This window comes from Phoenix dactylifera, chromosome 2, assembly GCF_051530095.1.
Source record: "Phoenix dactylifera cultivar Ajwa chromosome 2, Ajwa_hap1_PhDact_Kaust_v1.1, whole genome shotgun sequence".
Classification (NCBI taxonomy): domain Eukaryota; kingdom Viridiplantae; phylum Streptophyta; class Magnoliopsida; order Arecales; family Arecaceae; genus Phoenix; species Phoenix dactylifera.
In genome coordinates, this window is record NC_143191.1 from 49,414,619 (window position 1) to 49,422,262 (window position 7,644).

General features: G+C 36.9%; 1 pseudogene across 1 annotated transcript; it reads right to left on the reverse strand.

The window, feature by feature from the left end:
* Nucleotides 1–676: 676 nt before the first annotated feature.
* On the reverse strand, nucleotides 677–7,644 carry LOC103723437 (uncharacterized; annotated as a pseudogene). Its single transcript, XR_015974804.2, has 7 exons — nucleotides 7,640–7,644; nucleotides 6,838–6,968; nucleotides 5,946–6,025; nucleotides 5,156–5,317; nucleotides 1,458–1,569; nucleotides 1,219–1,285; nucleotides 677–1,123 (listed from the first exon to the last, which is right to left on the reverse strand). The product of XR_015974804.2 is annotated as an uncharacterized LOC103723437 (transcript).

Consider the following 7,644-nt stretch of genomic DNA (forward strand, 5'->3'; position numbering starts at 1 on the left):
CAGAAATTGTTGTGACTGTTAAATATGATCAACGAAGTCCACAGAAGATAGAACCTTTTTCATTGCTTCAAAAGCTGTTGAGGGCTTCTTTCTAAGCAAAATCATGCAGAAACTTGGAACAGTTTAGCCAGTAGAAGTAACAATGTTTTGGATAGTCTTTTGTTTGCCTTACAAACACAAGACTGATGTTTCAATTTTTATTCACCTCTAACGTTACAGATCAGGAATAATCTTCTGCAAATGGTTGAGACTTAAACTGTAGGCTCCCTTTATTTCTACCTTTCTTTAATGGATGATTACAAGCTTATCGGAAATTACCCCAAAAAACTTATTCACAAACAACAAATATATAAGAGATGCTAATTTCCGACATTCCCTAGGTTTCCTAGTATGTGTAATCGGTACTAAACTGCTCCAGGGTTTTTAGTAAAAGTTAGAGATCAAACTTTAACAATATCTTTGCAAATATTTATAGATAAATTGTATAATTAATGGAGAAAACCAGCAAATGCCACAACAATGATCAAGTGAGTTAATGGCATTAAGAGAACAGTGCAACAACATTGTCTCCAACACATGATGAGACATATAGTTACAGTGGAAACAATAAATTCATGGCATCCACTATAAAGATATTGAAGCCAAAATGTCATATAGTTTGACTTCAATCTATTCTGAATTAAAGAACTGGTAATGCAGAAAATTTGGTATGATAAGCACCACTAGTTTTTCACTGAATTCAAGTTGCTTGTACAAAGGTTTGCTGTTAACCTTTCAAAACTTCCAGTGGTCCCACCCAAACAGGTAATGCCTGCTGCTTTTCACAAGCAAACTAAAAGAAGTCAACACCATGGGTTGCTCAAGCTGTCATGGCCTCCTTCCCTTTCCGGCCCCACCTTGGCGTGGTCTCGATAAGCTGATGAGGAACAAGCTGCCTCTCCCGCCTCGTCAACTTCTTGAAGTTGCTGACCCTCAGCTTAGCGATCTTTGCCTCCTCTTCAGGAGTGATCTCCCTCACCACCACTGTTAGCCGGCATTTGGGTCTTTACCATGATCCCACTCCTCCCCTTGGCATGGTATGACAGCCTCTTCAGATAAACCCCTTTTCCAACAAAGGCTTCATCTGCAGGAGGAAAAGGAAATGAAAAAGAAAATTTTAATTGAAAGGCACATAACAATCCATTTTTGCCCCTTCAAAGGAATTAAACATTCACTTACCAACAAGGAGACGTTCAGGGTCCAACCCATGGTTATGCGCTGCATTGGCACGGGCTGAGTGGATTACCTGCAGTGGTTTAGATGGATAATGGTAAGACAGAGACTAAACTCCCAGTATCAGCTAAGATGTCATATGCTTTCCCAGTTCCTTGGTGGGAGAAACAAAGTACCAGCATAATTATTAAAGATATCCGAGTCAAAATTTTCACTAAATAAACTACTCTGCAAGTTCATAGCACCTGATAGACTGTCTTTGCAGCTCTTTTTACAGTTACTTGCAGCTGCAAAAGTGCATCTTCAACTTGCATTCCACAAAACCAGTTTGGCCACCAGATTGACCTTCTTGGGACTCTGACACCGCCATGCATAAAAATCTATTTAGAGATGGATATATAATAGAAAATCAATATCTGAGAGCAGAACAGGATAGGCATGTAAGCATATTCTCATCCTATAGAACTGTGACTGTCTCAGTATTGTCTATCATCTATACGTCAACTTCACCTTTTAATATTCTGTTCACATGAACATGCATAAAGAAAGAATCTGAAAGTGACAAATTTGCTGTACATGCAGGTTCCGAACAATATTGAATATCAAGCCTTATTCTAGCTATATGGGGTTAACCTAGTGGATCAAGCCTTGATCTATCGAAGTTAGAGAATGCTTTATGGCTGCCTCTTGACTTGATGGCAGCACTCTATGGTCGATGTCAAATTCCTGACCATGGTAACTCTTAGGAAAAGGGGTACCTAATACGAGGCAATTGGCAAGTATGAACGCCTACCCTTTGATTCTATAATTTAAGATCATGCAACCATGAAAGTGACTTTCCAAGTTTCCCCTAAACAGGAAATTGTCTAGATTTTCTTTTCCCCAAATCAATGTTTTATGTAGGATGGCATCCATATTTGCAGTACAAATCACAAGCTGAAGAGCCAACCAAAACACAACTCCCGGTGAGCCATTCCAACAACAAAAAGGATACATGATGACAAAACAATTGATGGCATCAAAACTGCAGCCAGGGAATGGGACTTGATATGGTGCAGATTCCGTGCAAAACTATGGCATAAAGTAGGACGTGATAGAGCATGCATCAAAAGTAAAAATTAAAAGGGTGTTATATAATGACCATTCTAAACAACTGGCTTCAGAAAGTAGTTATCCTTTATGCACTGGGGTCTTCTGATTTCAATTAGCAATCTATAAATGACTGAGTTAAAATTTGAATGCTATATAATATAGAGCAAGGATTTAAATACCATGGCACAGGGCCTCCTGGTTTTTCTGTGGATGTCTGATCTTGTCCCTGTCTATTTCCCAACTTGTCCCGACACCACAATCAGGGTGGTGCCCTGTCATGCCCCGTCATCCCACTGATATTTAAAACCATGATATACAGTTTATTCTTCAAGACGATTAGGTGTTTTTTGCCCCTTACACCAGAAAAACAGAATAAAAGGTGAAGATAAAGCAGAAGAAAGTGAAGGAGAATCATTATTTGATCTTATGTTTTAAAAAAATTAGGAACACAGATCTTTACATTACCAAAAAAATTGTCTCTAACCTACAACACTGAAACCACCCAAACTCTAACTGTGAAGCATTATATCTGCAAATATGAAGAAGGCAGGGAAGGAAGAAGGTGAAGGATATGATGACAGAGAAGGAAGAAATGAATGAATAAAAGGAGACCATGACAACAGTAAAGAATACTATTGATTTTGAGTTGGCCTTGTTTTTGATGACTTATTTTAGAACTATTTTAGGTTATGCAAGCTTTGACGGAAATTCTACTGATTGAGAATGCTCTCTAAGTCATATGAATAGAAGCTTGTTTTGAGGTGACTGGTAATTTTAGAAGCTGGAATCTAAAGAGTCATTTTCTAGTCTTTCCCTTCAACTAAGAGCTGGTTTTGCTGTGCTTCCTCCCATAAGACACTGCCACAATCCCTTCCATCTTAAACCCTAGTCCCTTGATACAATGACCCTTTTAAGTTTTAACCATCCCAAAGCCCCAAAATCCCAAGAAATGTGTACTCTTCCTCTCAAATTACAGCAAATCAAGGACTATCTAACATGCACGGCTAGTGTGCGTGCCTGTGCGTGTATGCATGTGCTTGTGCTTGCGTGTGTTTGTGTCCCAGAGAGAGAGAGATGCAGCCTCGCCATTCCAAGAGCCTAAAAATAAAGATGCATCCCAGGGATTACAACAGAAACCATCAAGAATGGTTTAAAACACAACCCTTGCTATTCAAAGAAATAATTCAAACTTTGGTGATTCTTATGAACATGATCACAAGAGGATCTCTAAGGGTGCAAGCCCTCATTCACCATGTGTTGTACAAGAGCGAGATTTCTGTTTAAATATTTCTGATGCAGTCCATCAAGATATTCTAAACAATAAGCAGTCAAGATGATGTACACTAAATCTGGAATTGATCCTTAATACAATAGGAAAATTGTTCCATCATGCCAAGGAGAGGAATAAAACATGCCAAAAGGTTAAAGACGTAAAGCAATTTGTCAACAATTAATGGATGTGCAGGTATTGTATTCTTAATATGCACATACTCCTAGTGGATCCTTGTCAATCTCACAGGCATTTAACTTTATCTGTTACACTCAAAGAAGTGAAAACATATATCTCAGGTTGCATAGTTGAAAAATCAACAACTGTGTAAATCATAGGACAAAGCTTTTAATAGTTTTAGATGCCCAAGCTTTTGCAGCACAAGGACAAAGGTGGTGTTTACTGCACATAAGTGATGTATTAAATTGGATCTTGCCCAAGTTTGAATCTGAAGATTGACTTATTCCTTGAAATCAAGGAACAATTTTCACCTCAAACTTTACTTTTGGCCATGAAAAGAAATGATCAGAGCACCATTAAGGCCCTCAAGAATCTAAAGAAACTTTTGCTGCACTTGTTCTCGATCAAACTTGTGAAAACCTCCCAGCCCGTTTTATTAATAATTTACGATGCTTGACACGCAATTATAAAACAATCCATAATGCATCAACCAGTGGTATTAGTTCTTCAACTGAAAGATATTGCATCATCTAACATCGAAAGGTGATAAAAAAGCAAAACACTTCCAGTACAAACAATAATTAGGTTAACAGGCACAAGTCACAAATTTCAAATGTCTCGTTCTTTATTCCAAATCAAATGGATGTAAAGTTGTTATAATAGCAACTAATTTTCATTTCTCTAGGCCAAAAAATTCTATTAAATTTAAATTTCAAAACTCTTTATAGGTAAATGCTAAAAATCCCTAAAATTCCTCCTGGGTGGTAAGAAAGTTAAGGCCTATCCCCTCTTAAGGACTACTTTGGTTCACGGGAAAAGAAGGGGAAGTATGGTCAACGGAAAAACAAAAAGCAAGTCTCTTGTTTGGTTGGAGTTGTCAAAAGAGAGAGATGGAAAAGTAACATTTTCATGGGAATAAGATTTCCATGTTTTATGGGAAAGAAAAATTCATGGAGGACAAGTAAAAGCTACTTTCCCATTGGTTAGATATTGGAGTCCTTTTTTTTTCCAAAAGTACTCTTGATCCATGGGTAAGGCCTTTCTCTATATTAAGGATATAATAGGTATTTCATAAAACTTTTTCAGAAAAGTAAATACTCAACCAAACAAAAGCCACTTTGGAATGTGCCAATTTTCCATGATCAATCAAACATGCCAAAACCATTTTCTTAAGCATCATATTTCCAGGAATCATCTTTCCAGAAAAAATATTCCAGTGAGAAAAAATTCTTCCTGCGTACCAAACGAGTCCTAAAGGTAAACACAATGCCAAATGCCACATATAGATAAGCCTCTCAGCAAAACAAGTTAAAGCTGCATACTCAAATTCGGCGTTTTAATTAATAAATGGCTAAGGGAACATGTTAAAAGTGGATAAGACAGTTTTGCACTGATTGGCACCTGTCTGATATCCTTCTTAACAGCTTGAACCCTCAAGGGTTTAGAGACTGCACTCTTTTTCTCTGTTTTCCCACCATCTCCCATGATTGGAGTCAGAGGGGAGGAAATTGGCACCATGCTCGCATCTTCTTCTGCCAACAAGTTCTTTGAACTGAATATTCCCTGCAATACCACAATATGAGGCCAAACTTCAGGATTAATAATTATACGCCAGACAAAAATGATATGTAGAAATAAATGAGGACACAATTACCCAGAGTACCTGACTAGGCAAGCATGTGTAAAATGAAATAATATTTATGTGATATGCAATACTCTGTGATAGACATGACCATAAGCCGACAAAAAGGAAAAAGACCAACACTGCCATTCCATATTAGGAAACATAAGGTATTACGGTGATCTGCTAATGCACCCAAAGAGATGATATACAAACTGAATAAAACCTCACATGGATCTTGACTCTAAGTGGAAGGGCCATAATCCATAAGTCACACTTGAAATCAAGAAACATGTGGTATAATTTATAATGCCTCTAAGTAGATGATCTGCAGACTAAAGGAAACCTATGTAGAAGTAGGAAAGCATATCTGCATATTAATTAAATACCAAATTGTCCAATGCCTGCCAAGCAAGTTTTTGATGTTCACTGGAAGTGAAGCAGATAAAAAACAACCAGGTGTGCTGTTTGCTAATTCCAATGTATATGCATCAATTTGGAAAATGAACACGGCATGTGAATTATAACATGATATCATGCACAGAGTAATTAAGGATGTAAGACGATTACCGAGTGTTGCAGATACTGATAGAAAGGCATGGTTCTTCTGGTAGAAAGATCAGATATGCTCCACAGATGTTTACATTGGCCTGCAGTGATTTTGTATGTCACTTTTGGTAGAATTAATTCTTATCAGCATGGAATGCATCAAAAAGAATGTAGCTGCACTGAGAAACTAACTTTGAAGGCAGATAAAAAAATAAAATAAAATAGGAAACTGAACAGCAATATGAAAAGCCTAAAAATTACATCAGGGTAAGTTGAAGAAGTGTAGAACTACGCATCCAAGTATCAGTGCATGACAGAAAGATGTAGACAGACAGGAAAATGCATAAGTCCAAGACTAACAACTAGAAACAGTTACTTGAATATGGAAAGCAAATGGGACATATATAGATGCTACTGAAAAAAAAGAATGAAACTCTGTTTTACGTTAAAAAATTGCTGCCCTCAATGCTCCAGACTTCAGAACTGAGAGGCAAATTAAATTAGCTGTCACAAACTCGCAATCTATCAAAAGGTTTGTATAGGTATTACTTTGCTCCAGATTCTACTTATAGGGCCACCTTTAGGATGGGTGATGGAAAAAAAAATTACTGTGATAGCATCATTTGTTATAGCTGGAAGCTTCAAAGAACTCCTTTGTTACTAAAATTTCTTCAAAAGATCAAAATTACAAATCAAAATTGTTCAGTAACATGAATTTTAGGAGTACAGCGTGATTTATCAGTCAAGATCAGATGTTAGATGCATTTGTTAGATATATAGCATAAATGGCATGTTTACAAGTTAGTTCAAATTATTATAATCATAACCATCAAACGTTGTCCAGTACCTATCATTGAAATATTAGAACTTTTAAAGAGGAGTAGAAAAATGTGTGCAGAATATTGAACATTACCCAGTAATGGAAAAGGCTTTGTACAGGTGCTATATGGAACCGAACATGGTCCACGATTTTGCTCCACTATGGTGGCAGCCTGGCGAAGGACAGAGCGCAGACACCTTTGCCATCCCACCACGACTACAAAACTTGAGCAGGTTTATCCAATTAATTTTCCATAAGATTCACTCATCAATTGTATCGGTACACAAGATACAAGAAAAGAACAAATTGAAGCAGCCTATTTTACATATGTGACTACCAAATATGCATTTGAAAACAATCACATCAGCCCCCAAAGATATCATAAGATTTTGTGAGGTCATAATAGATGTTAATATTTGAAACAAGATCCCAAGATCCAATATGACCATTCAAGCACTTATATGGAGACTATGTGATGCTAGAATATGACACTTAACATATTGCTTTTACTGCATATTTACCCAAACCACCGACATTAGCCATTGTATTTCATTATCTTAGAATTCTTTCTAAACAACATTACTGACACTAAGAAACTCATAGAAGGAAGTTAATCATATGGCAAGGAAATATTATGATTTAGTTAAGATATTATGTTAAGTTGAAAGAAGGCTAGCATCTTTTCTTTTTCTGATGGGCAGATGTATAATTGACACATTGATGTATCTAGAAACTTCAAAATGAACAACATTTCTCACTTTCATCATTTTTTCCACTTCCATGGAAACTGCATCTTGTTTTCAACATCAACTTGCAAGGTCTTCAACAGCATATTTGTCACAAGCTCCTGATATCTTAAGTTGCGATATAGTGATTCATAAAGCACACAACTTGCCCCAT